Source organism: Ranitomeya variabilis, chromosome 2, assembly GCF_051348905.1.
Source record: "Ranitomeya variabilis isolate aRanVar5 chromosome 2, aRanVar5.hap1, whole genome shotgun sequence".
NCBI lineage: Eukaryota > Metazoa > Chordata > Amphibia > Anura > Dendrobatidae > Ranitomeya > Ranitomeya variabilis.
The window spans coordinates 44,446,385-44,458,756 of record NC_135233.1 but is presented as its reverse complement, the minus strand read 5'-3'; the positions used below and the strand labels follow the sequence as shown (position 1 = coordinate 44,458,756).

Here is a 12,372-nt window from a genome sequence, read left to right as displayed (position 1 = left end):
ATATTCTAGAATACCCGATGCGTTAGAATCGGGCCACAGTCTAGTTATCAATATAAGGGAAGACAGGGTTAATGGCAGCTGAAAAGTACTGCAAGTAGATACTATTAGCTTTGCATGAGTGCATCAGGAGGCCATAATAGGCCAAATAAGATGAGGTGGGCTTACATAATTCTGTCCACTACACTAGAGGTACTTTACTGTTTAGCATGAAACAATGTTAACAGAGCCATCTCATTATCAATTTAAGGGAACACAGGGTTAATGGCAGCCAAAGAGTACTGCAAGCAAATACTTTTAGCTTTGCATGAGGGCATCAGGAGGCCATAATTGGCCAAATCAGATGAGGTGAACTTACATAATTCTCTGCACTGGACTAGAGGTACTTTACTGTTTAGCATGAGACAATGTTAACAGAGCCATCTCATTATCAATATAAGGGAAGACAGGGTTAATGGCAGCTGAAAAGTACTGCAAGTAGATACTATTAGCTTTGCATGCGGGCATCAGGACGCCATAAAAGGCCAAATCAGATGAGGTGGACTTATATAATTCTCCTCATTAGACACCATCTTTTCCTGCAGAATGTGACATCAAAATTGCTGGTGGTGTAGCTGAGCTGACTATACTGGTCTTCATAAGATCGTATACATACAGCTTAGTCATCTCTGGAAGTTGGTCCTGTTACGATGAAACTAACTATATTACTTTGGCAACTGCTTTGCAAGTTCAGGCATTGCATGCATTATTTATTTGGAGTGTTCATTTTTGCATATGTTCAATCCAACTAGTGTGCCTGGATTTTGGAAATTGAGGCAGAAACTTGGAACAAAATCATTATTTTGATCCACTTACAAAACTAATATCTTCACCTAACTTAAAGTCAAAGGACAACGTACGGTCATGGTACATGAACACCCTTCAGAACCATTTCCCATCGGTTCGTAACTGTCCACTTCCATCTTTCTTCATGTTTTTATTTTATGACTTCATTCATTTTTCTTTCCCTAAAGTGTTTTTTCATTCAGTGCGGATGATTGATTAAGGAATGAACATGGTGATGGGATCCAAACAAGAGATGCTTGTCGGAGAGGTTAGTGCAGTCATCCAGCAAGCAGAACCGAGCTTCACGCTCTCCGGGATATGCTTTTCACTGCGGCTGAAGTCTCACTAGAGTCTTGTGAAATTCTATCAATGTTTATTTTTCATAACTGGAATCATGGGTCAAAAGAAAGAACTCAAAGAGGTCAAAATCTCAGAAAAAAATGACCAAACATAAAGACAACCTCTCATATTTCTTTTATTTTACAAGATAGCTGGAAATTAATGGGTTATTTTGCCCGGCTGTACCTTGTCATGGGAATGCCATTTCATGTTGTGAGGTGCGAATAGCTTTTCCCCTATATTTTTTCTTTTGGCTTGTATATCATTAGCATATTCAGTGGCAGTATATATCGTATATACTGCTTGTGATCACTTAATAATAATAATAATAATAATAATCTTTATTTATATAGCGCCAACATATTCCGCAGCGCTTTCCAACAGTCCTACTTTTGAGAGAGAAAAACGAAATCACAGTTCATTTACATAACGCACACAAGTATGGGAATAAATTAATGGGGTATTCCTATTTCAGCCATTGTAGGAACAGAGATCCTGATTCCAGCGATGTATCACTTAGTTTACTGAGTGCAGCAGTTTTGATAAAATTATTGCTCCTCTGCTGCAGATCTAGCAGTGCTCACAATGCTGTGCCCTGCATAACCCCGCCCACACCACTGATTGGCAGCTTTATCTATACACTGTACATGAACAGAAAACTGTGGTGTAGGTGTAGCTGGACCAGGAGGCACGAGAGACCTAGTCCTTTAGTGATAATCTCCTGCTGATAAAGCACTAATTTTATTCAGATTCACAAAACAGAGCCCAGTAAGTCACACATTAGTAAAATCGGGGTATCTACCTCTACATCATGCTTCTCTCAAATTGCATATCAAAAACCTGCTGACAGATTTCCTTTAACCCCTTTGCGACCTATAACGTACATCAAAGGTCGCCTCCCCCTCTTTGATGCTCTCAGCCTGAATCTTTTCAGGCACATGACAGCTTATTTGATCAAACAGCCGTGGGTGGAATCGCAATCCACCCCATGCTGTTAACATGTTAAATGCCACAGTCAATCTTTGACAACGGCATTTAACATGGCTGCTCCGGAAATGCATCACTAACCCCGCTCACCAATGCCCCAGTGACATGATTGCGGGGTGCCCATGGGTTGGAATGTCATCCTGGGGTCTGCAGGGGATCCTCGTGTTTGTCATTTCTGATCTGCTATGAGCGACACCCAGCTGGTGATCAGATAATTGCAGCTTCAAGTCTCCTAAGGAGACTATTGAAGCAAGTAAAAGTGTAAAAAAAGTTTTAAAAAGTATTTAAAAAAATGTTAAATATTAAAGTACAGGTCAACTTTCTATTGCCCCGTTCAAAATAAAACAATAAAAAATACACATATTTGGTGTTCCCTGCATTCAGAAACACCCGAACTATCAAAATAGAGAAAAAATTCATCCGACTAGTAAACAACGTAACGGAAAAAAAAATCTAAATGACAGAATTATGTTTTTTGGTCACTGCAACATTGCAATAAAATTCAATAACAGGCAATCAAAAGATCGTATCAACACCAAAATGGTATTGATAAAAACATCAGCTTGGTGCACAAACAATAAGCCATCACCCAGCCCGAGATCCTGAAAAATGGAGTCTAGGAAAATGGGCCATTTTTTTTTTTTACAAACTTTGGATTTTTTTTCACCACTTAAATAAAAAAGAACCTATGCTATGTTTGGTGTCTATGAACTCGTAATGACCTGGAGAATAATAATGGCAGGACGATTTTAGCATTTAGTGAACTTGGTAAAAAAAATCCCCAAAACAATTGTGGAATTGCACTTGGAATCTCATCCATTTTTACAGACTGAAGGAATTAAACTGAGACAATGAAATCAGCGATAAATCAGCTGAAAACAATTGAAAAATGGATGCAAAACTTATCTAACATGCATGCTTTCCTTTTTTCCTTAATTTTCAATGGATCCCCAGGGGCGTGAAAGGCCGTGTTTGACCCACAAAAACTCATGAGCCTAATACATGCAATTTAACAAATTCTTTTAAAAAGCAGATGTGTGAATGGATACAGTAAACTTTATAGGTTTTTGTGCTGTCCATCTTAACAACAGACAACAAATAACAACAAATAACAAATAACAACAGACATCAAATAAGAAAACCGGATGTGTGAAGAAGCCTAAAACCCGCGTTGCAAGGTTCCTCCAGAGTCTACAGCTCATTTCTAGAGGTCTTTACAATGGGACCCCTCTACTGAGAAGAAATTGCCTGAAGTGGACAACATCTCTAACTTGCCTTCTGTATGCACCCCTATTACAGATGCAGCTTTCGGGTTTATCAGCGGATGCCTGGAAATTCCAGCTGCATTCCTGTGAACTAGTCTAGAAGAGTTGTCATCACACTTTAGTAGCCTCCAGCCATGAGGCTCCAGTCATCCGAAGGTTAATAAACCTGACTCCTTGGAGCATCTTTGTGTGTTGTTGGCTATGGATGAATTGACATTAATAAGGAGTAAATGAAGATCAAATAACATGAGAAATAAATGAGAGTAAATAAATGAAAATAGTATGAACATGAAACGATGCCACCATCATGGTTTGTGTCTCATCTCCCAGTCCGTAAGATAAAGACCTGTCTGAGAAAGTCAACATTTTGCTTTAATCAGAAGACGAATATCAGGCTCTGTACACGCTGAGAAAATATTTACCAGGGGAGGGATGCCTGCGTAGTTTCCTCTGCACAGATTGTGGCCACATTTAAACCCAATAGCAAACACAACCCTGAGATCGGTGGTTTCAGAACTGTCCTCTGCTTCATGTCAAATCTTTGTGTTTACTGTGATCGCTAACCAAGAAACTGAGAATGTGTTTGTACTAACGATCCCTTTATTATCTGTAATCCATTTTGCTTATAGGATCTTCTTAAACTATTATGGTTTTACATCATTTATATATCACCAATATGTTCATTTAGTTTCAGAGAAGTCTACAAGTGTCTACTTGATAGCTGAGCATTGACATTCAGTGCATTCAATTGTTGGCTGGTGGTCAATACATCTATGGATTGATTTTCAATCTCTTGTATTACCACATGGTGGTCATAAATGGTAGTGCTTAGAGATGAGAGAATTTATAGGAGTGGAATTGAATTCTACTTGAACATGCATAAAATCTGCATCTTTGAGAATGTGGATTTTTCATGTGGATTGTCCATCATTTCGCTAAACCATAGACAGCTGGCAAGAGTTTAATAACAAAAAAAACAACTTATACTCAGCTCACCAGTAACCTGTCTTGCTCCTCTAATGCTTGTCATTCGATCCTCAGAGCAGCCTCTTCTTTCCCCTGTCATGAGCCACATCCCTTGCCTGTTTACTCTAGACCAAGACTATTGACTATGACCAGTCCTCAAAGGTCACTGTGTTTCACACATCGTGAGGCCTGGTCTCTGTTGGAAGTCCTGGCCTAGAGTAAACAGGCTGGAGCTACAGAAAGAAGATGACCTGAGGACCATCCGGTCCTCTTCTTTCTGCTCTCACATCTTTAAGCTCTTCTTTCTGTTGTCACTTCTTTGATCTGTCCACAATTTGGTGAATTTGAATTTTGTCAGATCCGCTGATCTCTAGTAGTGCTGCATTACTATAGTACAATGTGAAGGTCAAAATAATTCTGACATAAACGATGTTAAAAACTGACATATATGTTCCACGCAAAAGTCGAAGGTTGACCATGACATGTCACAGATTTGTGGTTGGCATTATTCACAGTTAATCCTCTGGTTTTGAATGTGGATTCCATGTGGGAACATTTTATTTTGCATAGAAGATCATTTCATCTGATGAACTAACATTTTGCTCATTCATCAGATGATCGTCAGCCTGAGCACAAGGCAAGATAATTGCTAAACGAGCTCTTTTAACAAGCTTATCTGTCAGTGTAAATGCCACTTAACACATAGGAAAATTAGAAGTGTCATCACCTACTGTGGATCGTGAATCCTGTGTTATGAACTATATATACAGGTATTGCCTTCCATTTTTGCCTCTGTCTGTGATGATAATGTGACTATTGATAAGTCATCTATGCAGATCAGCCTAGCGGCCAGTATAAAATTGCAGGATTTTTGATTGTAATATGGAAAATAATCACATTTAAAAAAAAACAAAAAAAAAACATTTAATATAAAAAATTAAAACAATGAGTCCTTTTTAGATTACATATTCCCCTTTAGGCTTAGATCTTCAGACTCGTCTCACTCTGTCCCCTTCTACTTTGTTTACTAGGCTCAGACTGGCCCACCAGATAACCCTAAAGTGGACTTTATGGCAGATTATCTGGGTCCATCACTTTATTGGACGTCTTCAGGTACAATTCAACCCTTATATAATTTGGAATAATTTGACTTGTTATTAGGGTTGAGCGAAACGGATAGGACATTTTCAAAAATCGCCGACTTTCAGCAAAGTCGGGTTTCATGAAACCCGACCCGATTCCACTGTGGGATCGGCCATGCGGTCGGCGATCTTCGCGCCAAAGTCGCGTTTCATATGATGCTTTCCCCGCCATTTTTTCAGCCAATGAAGGAGTGTGGGCAGCGTGATGACATAGGTTCCCGCTTGCTTTCTGCGGCGTCTCAGGGGGGGAGGAGGAGGAGGAGGAGGAGGGTGATTCCCTATTGACTTGCATTGGGTTTCGTGTTTCGGTCGATCCCCGACTTTGCGCGATAATCGGCCGATTTCACTAGACTCGACTTATGACAAAGTCGGGTTTCGCGAAACCCGACTCGATCCTAAAAAAGTAAAAGTCGCTCAACCATACTTGTTATAGTTCAGTAATGCCAGTTGACATGTTCAGTATAGCTATCATATAGACATGTTCTGTTTTTGATAGCCAAAAATATTCAGTAGGAAACAAATACTGTATATTAGAAATGAAGGACATGTTCAAGAGTTGTGTTAGTTCTTCTAACATATCCATAATGAATCCTTAAAGGGGTTGTCCAGGCTTGGGCTTCAAGTCTTAAGTAACTCTAAGGAGACTGCAGACTTGTGAATTCTCACAGTGTGCACAGTGTGCACTGTTAGGATTGTCCCGTGCTAGTGCCTGGAGTAGACGGTCATGTAACTGCAAGTTTGCGATTTGCATTCTTCTGGCCACATTCAGACTAGACGTGTCCAGCCTCTCTCATTATTGAGAGCCTCTCTCAATTCACTTGTATTGAGGAAGACAGCGCATGTTTAGTCGGCACTTGACCGCATGTATGAAAATTGAATACTTGTGGTCAGGCACCTGCCCGCTCATGGCACCGACACAGGAGAATCCTGAGAGTGCACATAAAGTGACTGAAGACTTCTACCCTAAGCCTGGACAACTCCTTTAAAAAAGAATTGCAAAGAAAAAAGATTATTAGCAAAATGGATGTCATATAAACAAGCTTTGTCCTGAGACACTAATTAAAAGCTTTCTCCTGTAGACCTCCACGATGCAGCCCATGGGTCACATCATCGGTGTCGTCTACCTGCAGGTACGTCCTTGTTTTTTTTTTAATATAGCTCAATCAGCTTCTACTTGCTCCGTCGATAATACTGAGCAATTTATTCCTCTTGACTTAGATTCGTACTTTGATGTTCTCAGCTCTCATGTGAATCACAGAATGTTTCCTGCAACACACTGAGCAAGAATATTAATTGTCTGCTTCCAGATATAGCCTGCAGATGTGCATACGAAAATTCTTTTCTTCTGCTCCGCATCAATGTTTTTGTTCCGCAAATATTTCAGAACCGTGGTTTCAAAAGGTGTTTCTCTAACAGTAGATAAATACTTTCAAGCTGTCTTGCACTCAAGTACTCCGGGATAAAAAATGTTAAATAGTTTCCAACAATGGTCTGGTATTAAGACTGCAAAAGAATAACATTACATTCACCATATATTATTCCCTGTATTTTTTTGTTGTTAAATAGGGATATTCCAAAGTCAACCATGACTAGCTTTCGTTAGATTAGATAGTTTCTTCTCATGGAGACTGCCAAGTTTGAGTAGCAGCCAGGCAAAGCTGCATGGGAAAAATGTATGCAAATGAGCTCTTCTCAAAAGCTGACTCTATAGTGCCACCTATTGAAAGAAGCTATCCTATAAGTCAATGTCCAATTCTTGCCATGTGAATTATGATATTTAGCGAAACCAAGGGTATTTTACAAGAAGGAAAAGACAACCATGTAGGTAGAGTTTTTTGGGTTCTTACCCTTCATCAGTGCAAAGGAGGGTGAATGGTTGTCTGGGCAAGAGGTTGACTAACAGTACCAACTAAAACTGCATCAAGGACCTCTTATCCAGCCAACCAGTACCCTACTATAAAGGTGTAACCTGAAGTTATTTGGCTCCAATGTAAAATCCCCAATAATTCCCCCAATTATTATGTGTCTTTAATAATTTTGATCTTCTCACATGGAATAGAGGAACGATTTGGACTTCCGAGGCTCCAGGTGCGATTGTAACTTCTGATTCCCAAGTTATGCCCTATGCACTGATAAGGAGAAAGAACCCCAAAATGGGCAATTTCTCTCATCCAAACAATAGCTAAAGGTCCAATCACAGTTGGCCTCCCATCTTGGTCCTTGCTTGGGCATGATATCACTGTGCCATATATTAAAGAGGGTTTCCCACCATGGGAGTGGTGGTGGTGGGACATTGGTACGTTAACTTACCAATGGTTATATTGCAAAAAAATCCCATTGTGCTTGATTGGCAAACATCGATATAAAATGGCGCATACACTTTTAATGATAGAGCAGGAAAGCAACTTTGGTTGTGCGACATGCAGATCATGATTTTGGCGTTGTGTAATGGCATCTAATGATGGTGTATGTAATTATGTTTCGGCACATGAAATAAAAATTCTACTGAAGTGGTAACCAAAGATGCTGGATAGACAATGACTGGAGCATTCATCACACATATTCCCTACAACTGCACTAACATTGGCTCACAGGATCTCCATTCTCGTGATTGGTAGGGTCCAACTTCTTACACATTTTTCACTTTTTTTTCCTTGCTCTAATTTCCCTCTTACAATTCTTTTCTTGGTCAAACACTAGAAATCTTAATGTCCTGGGTTCCATTTTGAACCTTTCTTTTTCTTATCACCATTCTGTACTTTCATTGGAAAAAGCCTGTCCGCATGACAGTCCATGTGAACTTCGTGAGCTAGCGGGGTTTTATTAATACACTAGTAAGATATTATACAATGGATCAAGTGTCACGAATCAGAAAGAGAACACAAACCGATATTAAATGTTATGCCTTAGGTTTAATAAAATCTAAAAAAAAAATCTAAAATCTTTTCTAAGGTTTTCTTTTCTCTAAAATTCATGAATAAGGTTTTATTTTCTATATAAATAAGAACAGCATATGCCCCAGTGATATGGAATGTGGAAGGCAATTCGTAGGTTCAGCATGCACACAAAGCAAAGCTCGATGTTTGATATATTTAGTCACTTTGCAGGAATCTGGGATCAATATTCTTTTTTTTTCTTTTAAAAAGTCTGTTCTATCCAAAGAACTAAATCCTTACCCACCGAGAAATGAAACGGTCAGAGCATATGATTACTAACAGACTATGGTGAACAATTATGATTTTTTTTTCCATGAACAATTTTGATTTTTAGTAAAAGCTAATTTTTCCAAAATGTTAAATTATTAATACACTTCATATCAAGAATATCACTAGAGAAGGGGTGCATAAACATTTGAGTTGTTTCAAATTCATCTTTCTAGTAAATATATCCCCACCATAACAGCAACTGTCCAAAACATGGAATCAGCCGATGGCCTTCCAAAAACAGCAACACCCACGTCATCGCCAATAACAGCGGCAAATGCAGGACCCCCTAGTAAAAGTTATAGAACCGCTTGATTTTCACAGCCATATGAGATCAGCCGATGGGAGACCTGTTTGCTTTGTGCCAAGAGGTCTGACGTTTCAAATGAGACATCTAACACATACCTGTATCCTTATGCCATGGAAAAGTAATGCCTCCATACATACATTTTTGTTTTTTTCAGGATTAATTGCCTGTTGCAAATTCATTATCATAGAAAAAAAAGTTTGGGGTTATTTTTTAAGGTATGTTCACACTGAATGTTTTTTAAATTGGATTTTTCAGGCTGAAAAATTTACGTCCCAAAATATTTTTTGGTGCATTTCTTGGTGTGTTATTTGATGGGGTTTATAATTATTTTGGGTCATTTACAACTTCAGTTGAATTACGGCTCACATGGTGAAGTGGATCCAACTAAGTCGCAGGTTCGGGTGAGTTCAAGGGCTCCGAGAAGCTGGAAGGATGACTTGAGCGGAGTGAGGTCAAGCCAAGATTAGAAATCTTGGGAATAGCACCAGTAATATATTGTACACAAGAGGAGGAGAGAAATAAACTAATGTCTTGAATAACAATCTGAAGGCATGGGCCATAAAAGACCTAGCGAGATGATGTCACACACCGGGCAACCTGCAAAGCCCAATGGTGAGAGCATCAGAGAGCATCGGACGGAGATGACGTGAGTAAAGCCTGGATCCGGGACAGGGGTAAAACAACTTTATTCAGTGGTCAAACTTGGAGCATTTTTTCAATTAGAAAAGCCTAAAAAATAAGCATATTGCTTCTTTATATATGCCTAAAAAAGCAAGTGGAAAAATATAGCACCCTGTGCCCAATAGGTGTGTTCTCTCATTGAATTCAATAGTTTATTTACAAAAGTATTCAAAGTGGTTTGTATTTTGTATCAGAATCTGCTTTGAAATCTAAGATAAAAAAATGTAATTAACTGTGAACAAACCCTTGTAATTAGCATTGGGAAGAATATTACTCAGTTCCATCTGCCCTGTCTTCTTGCTAGCTTGATCAAAGTAGGAGATGACTGCAGGGTCAGGCTCCACAGGAGTTGTTCATAGTGTGTAAGCATGGAGACTAGAGATGAGCAGATTGATTTGCGGAACTACGGGCTAGATCAGTGGTACCTGTCAGCTAGATATGAGGCCCGCGAATATCTTACCTTATGGCCTCCCCAGGGATAACAGATAGTGTCACGCCAGCCCCTGCTAATCAAAAGCCACTCCAGGGAGGCTTGGAGATAAGAGATTCATGGGCCTCATGTCTAGCTGATAGGTACAACTAACCTGAACCTGAGTCCTGAAAATCAATTCTCTCATCTCTAATGGAGACATCCCCAGGGAGGCATTTGATTTGTTGGGGCTGGCGAAACATCATGCAGAGATGACACCATTCCAGCCCGGCTAATCAAAAGCTGTGCCAAAGATGCCAGAAGGTAAGAGATTCACGGGCCTCATGTCTAGCTGACAGGTACCACTGACCTGAACCAGAGACCTTACAATCAATCTGCTCATCTCTTATGGAGACTCATAGTACAATAATGGAGCTGTATACACAAAAAAAAATTGGAATTCTTTATCAAGAATACATCAAAGCTGCTTCGCTTTAATTAAGATGAATTGGAGTCTTACAAATAGGTGCACATGTGGACATGTCCTTTAAGAGCCTCTCTGGCACTGAAGCGGTTCTATACTGCAGAATATATTACTATATTACAGCTAATGATGTTATGAAAGCAAACTTTTGTTTCTAGGGCATGAACTAAAAAAGAATTTAATACAGTGGTTTTCCAAGGTCCTTTCATTGTAATCATTATTTTTTATCAGTTTTTGCTTGACTAATTCTTGACTTAGCTCCTTTGATCTCTGAGAGTCCTTCATATGTCTTAAAAGTAATAATTTCAGCGAGTATGATCTGCCTTATCTGTCTTATCCCCGACTCCTTCTGGCCTTGGTCGAACAATGACTTTCTTCTGTTGTACTTGAAAGCCTAATCATGACAATATTCACGTTCTAATTAAAAGATCAAATTTCACATTTTAATTAAAACATTAAACGCAGTAATGTGGTGTAAAAGTGTCTGTAGGTTTTTTTTAATTTTACTTTTTTTATATATATATAAAATATCAATCCTGTACAAGACTTTTCTGGACATAAAAGAAAATATAAAGGAGATTTTAATGAAAATCATTGTATGACAAATGACAAAACCATCTACATAACAGCCAGGACTCAAACGTGTAATAGATAACAATATCACCAAATATGATAATACTGTATATAAAAAAAAAATCAGATTATCCCATAAATAAAGTATTAAGTTTTGGTCATTTATGAGTCATGTCAGAGCTTTTGTTGGAATTTGATAAAAAGGATAGTGCTACATGCTTTAGTATGTTACGGGTCAATATGGAGCAATCCAGCAGAAGTGATGGACCACACAATAGAATACATTGCATCCATTTTTCCAAATTTCTTTAGTTCTCGTGAAGCATCTGAAGGGTCAATAAACTTCTTGAATGTGGTTTTCAGTACCTTGAGGGGTGCAGTTTTTAGAATGGTGTCACTTTTGGTTACTTTCTTTCATATTGACCCCTCAAAGTGACTTTAACCCCTTCCTGACGTCGGACGGGATAGTACGTCCGACGTCAGGTCCCCTGCTTTGATGCAGGGCTCCGCGGTGAGCCCGCATCAAAGCCGGGACATGTCAGCTATTTCGAACAGCTGACATGTGCCCGCAATAGCGGAGGGTGAAATCGCGATTCACCCGCCGCTATTAACTAGTTAAATGCCGCTGTCAAATGCAGACAGCGGCATTTAACAGCCGCATCCGGCCGGGCGGCCGGAAATGATTTCATCGCTGACCCCCGTCACATGATTGGGGGTCGGCGATGCTTCAGTATTGTAACCATAGAGGTCCTTGAGACCTCTATGGTTACTGATCGCCGGTAGCTGTGTGCGCAACCCTGTGGTCGGCGCTCACAGCACACCTGATTTTCTGCTGCATAGCAGCGATCTGATGATCGCTGTTATGTAGCAGAGGTGACCGAGTTGTGCCTGCTTCTAGCCTCCCATGGAGGCTATTGAAGCATGGCAAAAGTAAAAAAAAAAAGTTACAAAAAATGTGAAAAAAATTAAAAAAACATAAAAGTTTAAATCACCCCCCTTTCGCCCCAATCAAAATAAATCAATAAAAAAAATCAAACCTACACATATTTGGTATCGCCGCGTTCAGAATCGCCCCAATCTATCAATAAAAAAAAGCATTAACCTGATCGCTAAACGGCGTAATGAGAAAAAAATCCGAAACACCAGAATTACGTTTTTTTAGTCGCCGTGACATTGCATTAAAATGCAATA

The 12,372-nt window shown here is 39.4% G+C and overlaps 1 long non-coding RNA gene across 1 annotated transcript in view; it reads left to right on the top strand.

Moving 5' to 3' along the window:
* The window catches only part of LOC143809070 (uncharacterized), a 55,058-nt gene extending 47,018 nt beyond the window's left edge, over positions 1-8,040 (top strand). Inside the window, exons 3-5 of the long non-coding RNA XR_013222055.1 lie at positions 5,411-5,492; positions 6,601-6,651; positions 6,740-8,040. This is a non-coding gene — a long non-coding RNA (uncharacterized LOC143809070). The remainder of the gene's footprint in view (positions 1-5,410; positions 5,493-6,600; positions 6,652-6,739) is intronic.
* The last annotated feature ends 4,332 nt before the right edge of the window (positions 8,041-12,372 follow it).